Source organism: Eurosta solidaginis, chromosome 1 (genome assembly GCF_040869045.1).
Source record: "Eurosta solidaginis isolate ZX-2024a chromosome 1, ASM4086904v1, whole genome shotgun sequence".
NCBI lineage: Eukaryota > Metazoa > Arthropoda > Insecta > Diptera > Tephritidae > Eurosta > Eurosta solidaginis.
This window is the reverse complement of record NC_090319.1, coordinates 165,758,333-165,774,119: the sequence shown is the minus strand read 5'-3', so window position 1 is coordinate 165,774,119 and position 15,787 is coordinate 165,758,333. Positions and strand designations below refer to the sequence as shown.

The window sequence follows — 15,787 nt, the reverse complement described above, 5'->3', positions numbered from 1 at the left end:
CACGCATAAATTGTGCTTCCCGACACATTCAATTCTAGTCCTCGCAAACAAAACATATTCTCCGAAATGCTAAAGTTACCGTCAACAGTCCACACACATACCAAAAGTTGACAGGTGTCACTAATGTCGGTACTTTCATCCAATGCAATGAAATAAGACCTGGTGGTTAATATATTTTGTTTCAATTGTAAATATAAAAATCTTGAAATATCGGTTATTCGTCGCGTGATTGTACGTCGTGATAAGGGAATATGACCAACATGTTTGGCTAACTCCAGCCCTTTTTCTCCAAAGCACTCCAGGACGGCTACAGCCAAATCTTTAAAAAAAGTACCATCTTCTAATGGCTTACCTTTTTTGCTAGAGCAAAACTAACCACGAAAGAAGCTTTCAATTTTGCTTGAGACAAATTTTCTACCATTTCATTTATTTTTGAACGTTCCAAAAAAGCAAGCTTACATTCGAAGAACTTTATCATTTTTTCCTCAGGGGTAAGAGTATTTACGCTCCTGTGGAGTAAAATGAAATGTCGACTTAAGCTTTTCTTGCAAATGAAGTTTATAATTTTCCCGCAAACTAAGCATTGTGGCTTATTGGCGCTATTTAAAACAAAAAAAACTCTAATTCCCATTCAATCTGAAACATTTTGCATTCATAAGTACGTACAATACTTTCGTATTGTACGACCAAATACTGTACCAAGACTGCGTGTGATACGTGCTTACAGTACAAGCGCTGGAATCAAACTAAATAAATATTTGATTTTGCATTCGTGCTAGCCACGCGTTCGTGTATACTAACACATTCTCAATTTGGTAATCGTGTATATGTAGCGGTGCCCACCTATGTGCATATGCTTACCCCTGAATCGGATGAAACAGCCGGTCTCGCCGGCGGCGTTGGTCGTCGGCAGTGCTAACTCTCGCGCCAGTCTGCGGTCGATCATTTTGCGGGATAACATGCGTCAATGAGTGCATGAATGAGGTGCAAACGTTCCCAGGCTTCCACCTTAACGACCGCAGTTGGCGCCAGAGCAGCCATTGGCCGAAGGGTTGGGCCGGCTGTAGTGTGGGCAGGAAAGACCCCGTTCCTGAATAAACTGTGGTCGAGGTAGCTGGCGCGGCCGAGAGGCCAGTCAACGCTCGCGCTTCTATCTATGTGCTCTGGTGCGTCGATGCGTGGGTAGGCGGAAGGCTGTGATTCCGCTTCACCTTCCTCTCACCTCTCGTGGGCTAGAGTAGGGGCCGGAACGGCTGTGGGCCTGACCCCCTATTGTCCAATCGGACTGTATAAGAGTCCGCTCCACTCCCGGATGGTGCTTGTTCGCAGTGTGTAAAGGCCGACTCGAACGCGTGGAGAGACAGCGCCTCATACATCATCTCGGCTTCCACCTGTTGTGTTGTCTTCCTCCACTTCCATGACCAGCTGTTTCGAGCTCTTGAGCGGCTCTGGCTCCGATGACAGATCCTCCATATAAAGGTGCAGCGTAGTATGATGTTTGACACCACATCTCCGGCATCTGCCCTCACTTGTGCAGTCTCTGGCATTGACAGACAATGTTGGCAGTAGTGAACTTTGATAATTTCGCGCAGTCGTTGCAGCGGGGACTTAGCGCAATATAAAGGCCACACTCTGATGGGATGCTGCGCATAAATGGCACGGCTTCAGATAACGAGCGGCATGACGATCGATCCTCTTTCATAGGGAAGCGTAGCGAGTCATACTATACAGATAATGTTGAAAAGAAAAATAAAGGAAACTCGGTTGATTTATCACGACTGTGTCACGCGTTCGGTGGCGAGTAAGTGCTAATTTTGTTACCGGGATTGGTCAGATTTGGCGCGATAATAGAGGGAATACATTTGTAGCTGCCTACGAAAATACGCGTATTCGGAGCACGTTATGTGCATGACCCTTTAGAGCCCTCTTTCAACGCACGTTATGTGCATGGTTCCTTAGTGCCCATTTTTAGTTCATTTTGTGTTACCCGTTTGCGTTTTACCTAGCCATGGACACAAGTGCTGCAGAAAACTGAGCATTGGAGTTTTTCGGTGTTCACATTTTGCTACCGAACCGGGGAGAGAATGTCTTAAGTGCTTTATTTTCGCGTCGTTGTTGGTTGTGTTGTTGGTGCAAACAATTTTCCTGCAAAAACTTTTAGACAACAAAAATGTATGCAAACTAAAAAATGTTCGACGTGGGGTAGGAGTAAACATTTTTATTATTGGCCTTTTTCCGCATTGCTCTTTTATTTCCCATTAAATTTTCCTACATACATCTGGAGTCCGACTCATTGGGTGGCCTTTCCCAAAGGACACGACTCCCGTCGGAAATTTGATTCCCGATACCGATTGGACGTAATCAGGGTTTTCGGGTACCCGTTTGCATCATTTGATGCATCACTAAGGTCGTGCGTGAAAAAATAGGCAAACATGCATTCATACGTTGGTACAAGCATACCAACGGCAAAGACAATAAAATAATTTTAAAAAAATTTTTAAGTTAAACGGTTTTATTGAAAACAATATTTAAATGAAGTAATAATAATACTAAAAGCTAGAAAATAATTAGGAAGGTTCTAGGTACTAGTCATCACACTCCTCATCAATCTAGGGCGTTGATCAGACAAATAAAAGCGTTGGCCGCGTAAAATTTCTAAAAATGTGAGGCGTAGCATAACCTGATTAAGGCCCAGTTGGTCTTATATATGACTATCAATAGAAATTTGACGCGTCCAACGCTTTTATTTCATTGTCTGATCAACGCCCTAGATTGATGAGGAACGTGATGACTAGAACCTAGGACCTACCTAATTATTTTCTAGCTTTTATTATTATTATTACTTCATGTAAGTATTGTTTTCAATAAAACCGTTTAACTAAAAATTTTTTTTAATTATTTTATTTTCAAGTTTTTAGTCTTTATTTAACTGTCCATTATTTCTCATTCCATTTATTTCATTTAGTGACTCATTATTACAAGAACTCTTTCCTGACAATTTGTTAAAATCTAAGTCCTCTATACATAATCCTTCCAAAGACTTTACTCGACTCTGCGCCAAAATATTTTGATGTCACATCTACCGGACTGTATGTAAAATTTGTTCCAAATATGAGCCAAATCGGGCATCATAGGTCGCTTTCTGTTCATGTATGTATTATGTGTTCCAAATATGGACCAAATCGGACCACAAATAGGATTTTTTTTTGAATATCTCGAACTTTGTGTCACCTAGCGGCGATTTTTTTATAGGCCGCTTTCTATTCTCATAGGTATTATGTGTTCCAAATATGGACCAAATCGGATCACAAGTACGATTTTTTGAATATCTCGATCTTTGCTCCACCTAGCGGTGATTTTTTTTCATAGGTCGCTTTCTATTCTTGTATGTATTATGTGTTCCAAATATGAGCCAAATCGGGCCACAAAAAGGATTTTTGTGAATATCTCGATCCTTGCGCCACCTAGAGGCGATTTTTTCATAGGTCGCTTTTTATTCTTGTTTGTATTATGTGTTCCAAATATGAGCCAAATCGGACCACAAATACGATTTTTTTGAATAACTCGATCCTTGCGTCACCTAGCTGTGATTTTTTTTCATAAGTCGCTTTCTATTCTTGTATGTATTATGTATTCCAAATGTGGACCAAATCCGACCACAAATACGATTTTTTTTGAATATCTCGATCTTTGCGCCACCAAGCGGCGATTTTTTTTCATAGGTTGCTTTCTATTCTTGTATGTATTATGTGTTCCAAATATGAGCCAAATAGGACCACAAATACGATGGTTTTGAATATCTCGATCCTTGCGCGACCTAGCCGGGAATTTTTTTTCATAGGTCGCTTTCTATTCGTGTATGTATTATGTGTTCCAAATCCGACCACAAATACGATTTTCTTTGAATATCTCGATCTTTGCGCCACCTAGCGGCGATTTTTTGCATAAGTTGCTTTCTATTATTGTATGTATTAAAAAAAAAAAAAATAAATGTAAGGCGCGATAACCTCCGAAGAGATCTAAGGCCGAGCTTCTCTTCCAATTTGCGTCGTGCTCCTCTTGATTTTCCCTACAAATTGGCCGGACGGGACCTACATGTTTTATGCCGACTCCGAACGGCATCTGCAAAGCAGATGAGTTTTCACTGAGAGCTTTTCATGGCAGAAATACACCCGGAGTGCTTGCCAAACACTGCCGAGGGGCGACCGCGCTTAGAAAAATTTTCTTCTAATTGAAAAATCTTATTTCTAAAATTTTGATGTTGCTTTGCCCGGGAGTTGAACCCAGGGCATACGGTGTGATAGGCGGAGCACGCTACCCATCACACCACGGTGGCCGCCATATTGTATGTATTATGTGTTCCAAATATGAGCAAACTCGGACCACAAATACGATTTTTTTGCATATCTCGATCCTTGCGCCTCCTAGCGTCGATTTTTTTTCATACGTCGCTTTCTATTCTTGTATGTATTATGTTTTCCAAATATGAGCCAAATCGGACCACAAATCCGATGTTTGTGAATATCTCGATCCTTGCGCCACCTAGCCGTGCATTTTTTTCATAGGTCGCTTTCTATTCTTGTATGTATTATGTATTCCAAATGTGGACCAAATCCGACCACAAATACGATTTTCTTTGAATATCTCGATCTTTGCGCCACCTAGCAGCGATTTTTTTTCATAGGTTGCCTTCTATTCTTGCATGTATTATGCGTTCCAACTAAGAGCCAAATCGGGCCACAAAAAGGATTTTTGTGAGTATCTCGATCCTTGCGCCACCTAGCGGCGATTTTTTATAGGTAGCTTTCCATTCTTGTATGTATTATGTGTTCCAAATATGAGCCAAATCGGAATGCAAATACGATGTTTTTGAATATCTCGATCCTTGCGCCACCTAGCCGTGAATTTTTTTCATAGGTCGCTTTCTATTCTTGTATGTATTATGTGTTCCAAATGTGGACCAAATCCACCACAAATACGATTTTCTTTGAATATCTCGATCTTTGCGCCACCTAGCGGCGATTTTTTTTCATAGGTTGCCTTCTATTCTTGCATGTATTATGCGTTCCAAATAAGAGCCAAATCGCGCCACATAAAGGATTTTTGCGAGTATCTCGATCCTTGCGCCACCTAGCGGCGATTTTTTACAGGTCGCTTTTTAGCCTTGTATGTATTATGTGTTCCAAATATGAGCCAAATCGGACCACAAACACGATTTTTGAATATCTCGATCCTTGCGCTTCCTAGCGGCGATTTTTTTTCATAGGTCGCTTTCTATTCTTGTATGTATTATGTATTCCAAATATGAGCCAAATCGGACTACAAGTACAATTTTTGTCAATATATCGATCCTTGCGCCACCTAGAGGCGGGGAGTTTTTTTCATAGGTGGCTTTCAATTCTTGTATGTATTATGTGTGCCAAATAAGAGCCAAATCGCGCCACAAAAAGGATTTTTGCGAGTATCTCGATCCTTGCGCCACCTAGCGGCGATTTTTTCATAGGTTGGTTTCTAATCTTGTATGTATTATGTGTTCCAAATATGAGCCAACTCGGAGCACAAATACGATTCTTGTGAATATCTCCATCCTTGCGCCAGCTAGCGGCGATTTTTTATAGGTCGCTTTTTAGCCTTGTATGTATTATGTGTTCCAAATATGAGCCAAATCGGACCACAAATACGATTTTTGAATATCTCGATCCTTGCGCCTCCTAGCGGCGATTTTTTTTCATAGGTCGCTTTCTATTCTTGTATGTATTATGTGTTCCAAATATGAGCCAACTCGGACCACAAATACGATTCTTGTGAATATCTCGATCCTTGCGCCACCTAGCGGCGATTTTTTATAGGTCGCTTTTTAGCCTTGTATGTATTATGTGTTCCAAATATGAGCCAAATCGGACCACAAATCCGATGTTTGTGAATATCTCGATCCTTGCGCCACCTAGCGGCGATTTTTTTCATAGGTCGCTTTCCATTCTTGTATGTATTATGTGTTCCAAATATGAGTCATATCGGACTACAAGCACAATTTTTGTCAATATATCGATCCTTGCGCCACCTAGCGGCGGGGAGTTTTTTTTTTATAGGTCGCTTTCAATTCTTGTATGTATTATGTGTTCCAAATATGAGCCAAATCGGACCACAAATACGATGTTTGTGAATATCTCGATCCTTGCGCCACCTAGCGGCGATTTTTTATAGGTCGCTTTCTATTCTTGTGTGTATAATGTGTTCCAAATATGACCCAAATCGGACCACAAATGCGATTTTTGAATATCTCGATCCTTGCAACTCCTAGCGTCGATTTTTTTTCATTGGTCGCTTTCTATTCTTGTATTTATTATGTGTTCCAAATGTGAGCCAAATCGGACCACAAATCCGATGTTTGTGAATATCTTGATCCTTGCGCCACCTAGCGGCGGTTTTTTTTCATAGGTCGCTTTCCATTCTTGTATGTATAATGTGTTCCAAATATGGCCAAATCGGACCACAAATGCGATTTTTGAATATCTCGATCCTTGCGCCTCCTAGCGTCGATTTTTTTTTATAGGTCGCTTTCTATTCTTGTATGTATTATGTGTTCCAAATATGAGCCAAATCGGACCACAAGTCCGATGTTTGTGAATATCTCGATCCTTGCGCCACCTAGTGGCGGTTTTTTTTTCATAGGTCGCTTGCCATTCTTGTATGTATTATGTGTTCCAAATATGAGCCAAATCGGACTACAAATACAATTTATGTGAATATCTCGATCCTTGCGCCACCTAGAGGCGATTTTTTTCATAGGTAGCTTTCCATTCTTGTATGTAGTATGTGTTCCAAATATGAGCCAAATCGGAATGCAAATACGATGTTTTTGAATATCTCGATCCTTGCGCCACCTAGCCGTGCATTTTTTTCATAGGTCGCTTTCTATTCTTGTATGTATTATGTGTTCCAAATGTGGACTAAATCCGCCAAAAATATGATTTTCTTTGAATATCTCGATCTTTGCGCCACCTAGCGGCGATTTTTTCCATATGTCGCTTTCTATTCTCGTATGTATTATGTGTTCCAAATATGAGCCAAATCGGACCACAAATACGATTTTTGTGAATATATCGATCCTTGCGCCACCTAGCGGCGATTTTTTTTCTTATTATTGCATTGTTATCGGGAAGTTACTTAAATTTAAATTACAAAGTTCGTTCACAAAGGCCGTGCATGCGGCCTGCCTGTCAAGCAAATCTAAATAAAACCGTTTAAAAAAAGCGAACATTCACACACGCGTATACAAATGTTAATTTTACGTGAATTATTCGATTTATTTCTTCGTTGTTTCACTATTTCACTACGGCGCTTGGCTGGAGTAAGACCATTGTGGTCGTTGAGGAAACAAAGGGTAAGCAAAGTTTAATAATTTGTAATTAAATATATTCTTTTATTTTTTATTATTAATTAATACTTATTATTTAAGAATTCATGAGCTTAACACCGGCTTATAATAATTGAATATTCAATTATTATATTTTTCTAACAGAAACTGAAAAGAAAGAAAGATACATTTACTGGCATATTGCGATGGTACCATTTCGAAAACAGCAACCTAATCATCATCAGGCAATTTCGTAATGTTATCAAAGGTTTTACCAAGATTCGAACCGCGAGTAAGTGCTAATTTTGTTACCGGGATTGGTCAGATTTTGCGCGATAATAGGGGGTATACTTTTGTAGCTGCCTACGAAAATACGCGTATTCAGAGCACGTTATGTACATGACCCTTTAGAGCCCTCTTTCAACGCACGTTATGTGCATGGTTCCTTAGTGCCCAATTTTAGTTCATTTTGTGTTACCCGTTAGCGTTTTTCCTAGCCATGGACACGAGTGCTGCAGAAAACTGAGCATTGGAGTTTTTCGGTGTTCACATTTTGCTACCGAACCGGGGAGAAAATGTCTTAAGTGGTTTATTTTCGCGTCGTTGTTGGTTGTGTTTTTGGTGATAAAAATTTTCCTGCAAAAACTTTTAGACAACAAAAATTTATGCGAACTAAAAAATGTTCGACGTGGGGTAGGAGTAAACATTTTTATTATTGGCCTTTTTTCGCATTGCTCTTTTATTTCCCATTCAATTTTCCTACGTACGTCTGGAGTCCGACTCATTCGGTGGCCTTTCGCAAAGGACACGACTCCCGTCGGAAATTTGGTTCCCGATACCGATTTGACGTAATCATCATTTGATGCATCACTAACATCGTGCGTGAAAAAATAGGCAAACATGCATACATACGTTGGTACAAGCATGCCAACGGCAAAGACAATAAAATAATTAAAAAAAAAATTTTTAAGTTAAACGGTTTTATTGAAAACAATATTTACTTGAAGTAATAATAATACTAAAATCTAGAAAATAATTAGCTAGGTTCTAGGTACTAGTCATCACACTCCTCATCAATCTAGGGCGTTGATCAGACAATTAAATAAAAGCGATGGGCGCGTAAAATTTCTAAAAATGTGAGGCGTAGCATAACCTGATTAAGGTTCAGTTGGTCTTATATATGACTATCAATAGAAATTTTACGCGTCCAACGCTTTTATTTCATTGTCTGATCAACGCCCTAGATTGATGAAGAATGTGATGACTAGAACCTAGGACCTACCTAATTATTTTCTATCTTTTATTATTATTATTACTTCATGTAAGTATTGTTTTCAATACAACGGTTTAATTAAATTTTTTTTTAATTATTTCAAGTTTTTAATCTTTATTTAATTGTCCTGTTGAGGGGGGAATGTGGGACCCGTGTCGTGGGGCGCGATGGCACGCAAATAAAAGAAATAAAAAGGAAGAATTAGTAACGAGCAACAACAATTTTATTTCACTTTATAATCAATATAAATTCTGTATTTGTTACTGAATAGAAGAATTATTTCACAAACGAATTCTAAATTCAATGTTCCCAAGTGTTTAATTACAAAGTCGTGCACGGATTAAATTAGACTTCAACCAGAAAGATAGACTGGTGAAGGGAAAGGGTTAATTAAATGCACACTTCACTATACACTCTGACAATTCGAATTTATCACATTAATTACTTGCAATCTTAATGCAAGTGCAAATGGTTAAATATAAGAAGTTTACACTTGGCAATTCAAAGCGTACAATTATAATTTTATTAATCCACATGCGCACGGATGAGCGCGATAAAGATTTAGAAAAGTTATATTAATTAAAGAGCAAAATTAATGAAATCGACAATTCACCCTTGGTAAATTCACATTTATGAAAACTATTAATTGCGAATATTAATTACAATGACAAAATCGCAACTTAGTAAAAATGGAAAATGTTGAAAATGGTTGGTTTATATTACTCACTTGGGGCTGGCTGCTGGCTCGTGAACGTTCCAAAATAGAAAGAAGGATCAAGACCGCGAACAAGTCCGCGGCACCTGCCGATAACTAACTTTCGTTGAGTTTTTCCCCTTCAAAGTTAGCTTTCGGCTGGTGTTAGCCGTTACCGATAATAATAATAAATAAATGACTAATGTGCGTGTTAGGGTGGTCCGAAAATATTTAGGCTGGTGGCCTAAACATGCCGGCCCCTTGCGGCGAGCAACTTGAAACTCGGTGAGTACGCCAGCAACCTTCCCAAGGCGGGATAAACTAAATAAATTTAAAAAATATGGTATGTATGTATAGGTGGATCGTAAGTGCAATCTCCGTTGGACATCCGTGCTTTCAATACTACAGCCTCGCTGAGCTGTGGATGAAAGAGAAAAGCGTTAGTGTTCAAGTACGTGGGGTTGCTTGGTTTAAAATGCACCTTGTGGTATAGTTAAAGTTTTTATAGTGGGTGGGCTCCGGACACGACGAGGCCGAATATTGTGGCTTGGGTGAGGAGCCCGCCGACAGTCGACGCGGGTGTGCCGCCGACCATAATACTGGCGTAGACGTCGGCGCCCAAAGTGAGCATCACTGGCGACGATCGGTAAAACGTCGGATCGGCCAGCTTCATGAACTGAAATGGGGTCGCTACCGACGGGTCCAGATTTGCCGTGGGGTTTAACCTGGCATAGTTTGCTATTACGTTGGCTTGGGTCGTGATCTTTCCCGCTACCCCATACTTCCCCCGAAGAACGACGGTGCACCTCGAAAAACGTGCGGTATTGTTATGCTCCAGGTGTAGATCCTTCCACAAATTGGCATCGATAATGCTGGTGGGAGCGCAGGCATCTAACAGGGCGCGGACCAGGTGTAAACGGCCTCCTGCCTCAATTCGGACTATGGCTGTCGGCGCGATGGCGATCAATGCTCGAGTTATATTCGGTGCCGCTAGATTGTCCCGGAGTCGACCACTTCTGAAGCCGGCTGGGGTTGTTGTTTGGCGCGCGAGGGTGGTTGTGGTACCCTCCTTGCATGGTGGGTACGGGGACGCTCTGCCAGTGGAGCGTCGGGTCGAGCGGAACGGACGCGGCTCCGCGCCGCCCCGGCGCCTACTGGCATTGCGGTGCGATGGGCGGAAAGGACGTGTCTCCGCGCCATCCCTGTGTTCCATGTGTCTCTGATTGCTTTTCTGCTTCTCATGCTGAAGCAGTGGTCGGAAGGATCGTGCTTCTCCACTGATCGTTGGGCCGATGGCTAAGGCTGCGGCACTTCGGGCGATCTCCTCCATCTATTCCTCCTCATCTGCTACTTGTTGTGCCCATGATCGGGTGTCCTCCGTGATATGAATAGAGAGCACTTCGTCGGCGCTTGCTTCCACGTCGTGCTCGTCGTGGTAGGTAGGGCGTGGCTGCGGTTGCTCATCCTCTATGTGCAGCGTAGTGTGGTGTGGTTCACGGCAGCGATGGCAACGGTCGCTGCTAGGGCATATCTCTAACCGATTGAACGGCGATAGGCAATTGGGGCAGTGCCGGTGTATAAGGACGGCCCGGAGGCGTTCTTCTGCCGACATTCTCCTGTACAGCGGGCATAGTCGTATGCTGTCATTTTTATGGCACAACCGGCAGGAGACGGTGAAGGAGTCAACGCGTTGCTCCGTCTTGTTGCGTTTGACCGAGAAACCCGTCATTCTGGAACGGGAACTTGTTATTATTTGTTTTGCATTTTAAGGGAGATGGGTGGCGTATGGGCGGAGAGTAGAAGCTTAATTGGTCGAGCTTGTGTTTGGCGTACTCGGGTTAAGGGTTTATTTGGGATGAATAATCTGGTTAAGATATTCTACCGATGTAGTGACGTGTAGTGGTTGAACCCACTGTTAGGTTTAGTAAACTTTGATTGAGATACGCCTAAAATTATCTTTCGTTTTGAAAATAGTTTCATCAGAATGAAAATGCTGATATTGAAAACCACCAATAGTAAAATTAAGAATTATTTAATATAGACTTAGGGCAAACTATATTTTTGGTGTTTGCCTAAAGCAGGCAATACGCGATAATATACGGTATATCACGGTAAACCCGTGTGTTGTCACGGCTCCTTGTAATTGCCCTACACAAATTTGGTCACAAAACTTACCCACGCCCATGCAAATGTGACTATGAATATAACCTATGAATGACTGTAAAATGACTAGTCAACTGACGTCGTGCAGATAAAATGCGCGACAGATGGAAAGAGGCCTTTATCCGCTGTCTGGGAACACTTTGTGTTGATTTGGGCCATGTTGTGTGATAATCACAAATTGTGGTGTATTTGTTGATTTCAACACAACCCTGGCGAGAATAGGCTACACTATCGAGTGTGGCAATTTGTAGAGCTGTCAGCTGATAACTCTTCCACTCACTGGAATGAGGCAGCTGTGCGGTGGCAGCGTAATGTGACATAATGGTCGTGTCATGTATTATTTATGGAAAGCTCGCGTCAGAGTCCTGACGCTACATAAAATTTATAGTCTTTTCGAAAAAGTTTAATTTCTCCCTTGTTTGTAGTATCGAAATCATATATGACACTACTTTATTCTTGCTTGGATTTCAAGCTAAAAGGACTGACGAAACTTTATCGGAACTTCAAACCACAAAAACAATTTCTATCATGAAAGCGAGACCACAGTTGAGTGTGACATGTTTCTGTTTATGTTTTACATTTTGACAGTGCGCTAACCTTTTAACAATGAAAACCATGCAAATAAACCGCGAAAATTATTTCGGTCTCGAGTAGTTCACCTTTTGTTTTCACAAGAAAGTTGATTTTGAATGTGTTTTTACCAAATTGTCAGACTAAAACAAAATTTTCATTTGTCGGAAAAAGATAAAGTTGTTCGGGTACTAACACTAGAGTTTGTTGGATCCCGCGGATCCGACTTGTGATCCCATGGGATCGCGCGCAATGTGTACAGCGTAAGAACCGAAAAGAGCAAATGTCATCGAGTGGCAACCTTGTTTCGTTCATTCAAAAATGTCATTCATTCATGGAAATGAGTATACAGACATTTTGAATGAATTTTCATTATGAAGAAAAACGCATGATGGGTAAGTATAAGTATGCCAGTATCGTTCCCTTTTTATAATTGTATAAATTTTCTAATTTCTTATTCCTTTTTTTCATTTCAGCTGATTACTAATCCTTCGCAAGAGCACGGTCTGATATTGGGAATATCAATAAATTTGGGAAAATACAGAATTTCCTCACCGATTCGGCTTGTAAGGAAATTCTAGAAAATAGCGAAAATTTTAATATACGTTTATGTATAGAACGCCGTCTACGTATGCCATTTTCGGATCCACAGACCGGTGGCGCACAGTCCCATTGTACTCTATTCATAAAACAACGCCAACGAAATATAAACATATCCATCGGCACGTTGGCGTAAACCAAAGCGGCAGTACTTACTAAATCATGAGTTACAATATATATGTCGACTCGTAGATATAATTATACGTGAATGCATATTCCTGACACATTCAAAAGATATTCTAATATGTGGTTTGACAAGCGATGCTAAATCTATGGTCGTTTTGAATTGTCTACAAAAGGATAGTAAATTTCGAATAAATGCCACAAAACCCAAATCACTCAAAATTTCTTATGATTATAAGCTGCTTGCTGTAGTCAATAATTGTGGTGATATTAATATGTGGCCTGTATGTAAACTTTACAATGCTTTGAAACGACAAGAAGAATGCTTGTAACTAGTAAAGGCCGCTTTTAAGCAGAGCAAACCTGTCGGAATATGTGCCAAACAAAAGCCAGCAGATACAGAGCAGGAAGATCATGTAAATAATCTCATTAAAGGGTTATTAAATCGTGATAGTCTGTTGGATGTGCTGTGCGAATATCGTTGGTTTTCATGCAAACATCGTAAACTCATTTGGTGTGCTCTACTAGAATTACCTTATAATCGCCGCGAATTTCAGCAATTACTCAAATTAGGCATACCACATATAGTCAAGCAACGCGCCAAAAATATACAAATGCATAATGAAACGCTGAAACGTGCATTGGTACGTGTTTGGTCGTGCATGGCGCATAGGTGTCCTGTATTTGCACATAGTAAATTTATACCACAATTAATATTTCCATTCGTAAAAACTATTTCCACGCAAAGCTCTAGTTTCCTTTGAGATTTGTGCCACACTTTTAGTGAATCAATATCAATTATGCTTTGAGTTACATCCATTGGAGCCAAGTAATTATTTGGGTTTATGTGAGAATATTTTACAATTGTATGCACCGGAATTATCCCAATTTTTTAAATTATTAACGAGCAAGATGTTGAAAAAGCGCAAAGAGAACAAAGATGCATTGATGCGCGTATAAGCCAATTGGAAATGGAAGAAATGAAATTATTGGAACGCTTGGGAAATAGTTTGCGCAACGAGGAACATGTGAAGCAAGTAAAAAAAATGGAGAGACTTGATCATGACTCACTCAACCGCGAGGAGAAGCGTTTGGCTTGTCAGCGTGAAATGTTGATGCTTTATCAAAAGGAAATACGTAGTCGCAAAGTTGAAGTGGCAGCGCAAGTTCAAGAATCCGAGCAGCGACAGCGTGCTCTACAAATGTTGATGCAAAGCATAGAGTGTGAGCGCACACGCAACGATGCTGACTTACAAGCTGCTGAAGAAGAGACACGCAATCAAGACATTCAATTGTATGTGCAAAAATGTTTAAATGCACCACGTGCATGCTCAGTACGTGCTAAATATCATGTGGATATACAAAGATTATGCCGTGAACGAAATTTGCCAAAAATCAACTACAAGAAATATCAAACATGCGGAGACAACCTTTGAATGCGCATATATCAGCCAATACTTCGCACTTAGATACAATTGAAGAGAAGATCGAGGAAATTCAGCGTGAATTTAATGAAATTTTAAAATCTAAATAATACTCTAGCAGCTTAGAAGAACTTAGAAACAGGCTATTTTTCGTAAGTGCTCTTTATATCGTTTATTTAGTTGTAGATTTGATTTAGATTGAAGTTAGTTATACTACACTTAGTATTTACAATATCATTGGCGATACTCCAAAATGTTTAATGCCGATTGTTAGTAATTTTTATTTCCTGCTTTGGCATAGTTTCTGCGTTCTGCTGCCCATAACAGGGCAATTACTAAACTGTCTTTATATTGCAGGAAGGCAAAGTTGTAAAGCTTTATGTAACTCTGCTGAACCTTTTGTAGCATTGCTGTTGATATATCTAAATTTTGAATACTACATCATAAAGTTTGAGATTTTGAATTATTTATATAACTATATTGTGACATTAGTTGTGTTCCAGCCTACATTGTGCAGGCTTTCATGCTTTGTTGAAAACTGCTAGAAATAGCAGACATTGATTTGTCAGAGAATGCGAATTTAGCAGTGGCAGTAAAACATTAGGTCAAGAACTTATAAACGCAATAATCCCAACGAACCTCAAGTTGTTGTGAAAAGTTGCAAACGTTGTTTACAACTTGTACAACAATTACAAAGCAACCACGCAAACGTGTTGTCGTACTCATATCTGGCAATGGTAGCAATTTTTCAAGCACTCATCGATGCTTGACGCGATACATCGCAGGGTGTGCATGCCAATGTGGTATTAGCTATATCGAATAAGCCCGATGTTATGGGTATTGAACGCGCGCGAAAAGCCGGAATACCTGCATTTGTGGTATCGCATAAGTTATATTATTTCACGGCGTACGGGCTTACGCGTTACAAATTTGGTTCCACCACTCCTTCGCGTATCTGATCCAAAAATTGCTACATTAAAAGGAAAAAATTTTGCAAGAAAAATCAATGGGTCGTACAGGTGTCCAGGTTTTATCTCCTATCACAAGCCGAGTGATAGGTACAAAAAAAAAAAAACTCCGGGTTGGGAGTGACAAAGTCAGTTTAAAAAGGTTAATTGTGTGTGTCGTCTCTGGGCTATGGCTTTTTTTTGTGATGGCGCTTGCTTCAATGCAGCCTACCAGCAAATGGATTTAGGCACTCGACAAGGTAGTTTTTGCGAAAATCCATGGGCTAAAACCATAATGAATACAACATTTTCCTTTCTTCTTACTAGTTAGGCTGACGCTTTGGCATACGGGTTCTGTCTACGTAAAGAGCGACAGCGACACTTTTGAGCACTTAATCACGTTTTGCTATGTCGGCAAAACGCTCATAACCGTTAACAATGTTGGTGGGATGTTGAGAGCGGCTTTAATACGTCAATAGAAAAAGCGATGTTGTAGATTGTGCGGCCTTTGTCATGGAGAACAGACCCGATTTCTCTTTAGAGCAAGCATATAGCCTGGACAGGGGGACTCAGGGTGAGTATTAAATGAAAAAATTTCTGGCTCCTAAACCACGAAACTTTATGCATGTAACCCAG

At 40.4% G+C, this 15,787-nt stretch overlaps 1 protein-coding gene and 1 pseudogene across 1 annotated transcript in view; one reads left to right on the top strand and one right to left on the bottom strand.

Moving 5' to 3' along the window:
• The window catches only part of LOC137238696 (uncharacterized), a 32,450-nt pseudogene extending 18,136 nt beyond the window's left edge, over positions 1 to 14,314 (top strand).
• The window catches only part of LOC137238431 (membrane-associated transporter protein-like), a 1,095,627-nt gene that overhangs the window by 25,883 nt on the left and 1,053,957 nt on the right, over positions 1 to 15,787 (bottom strand). The gene's annotated exons all lie outside the window — the stretch shown is intronic.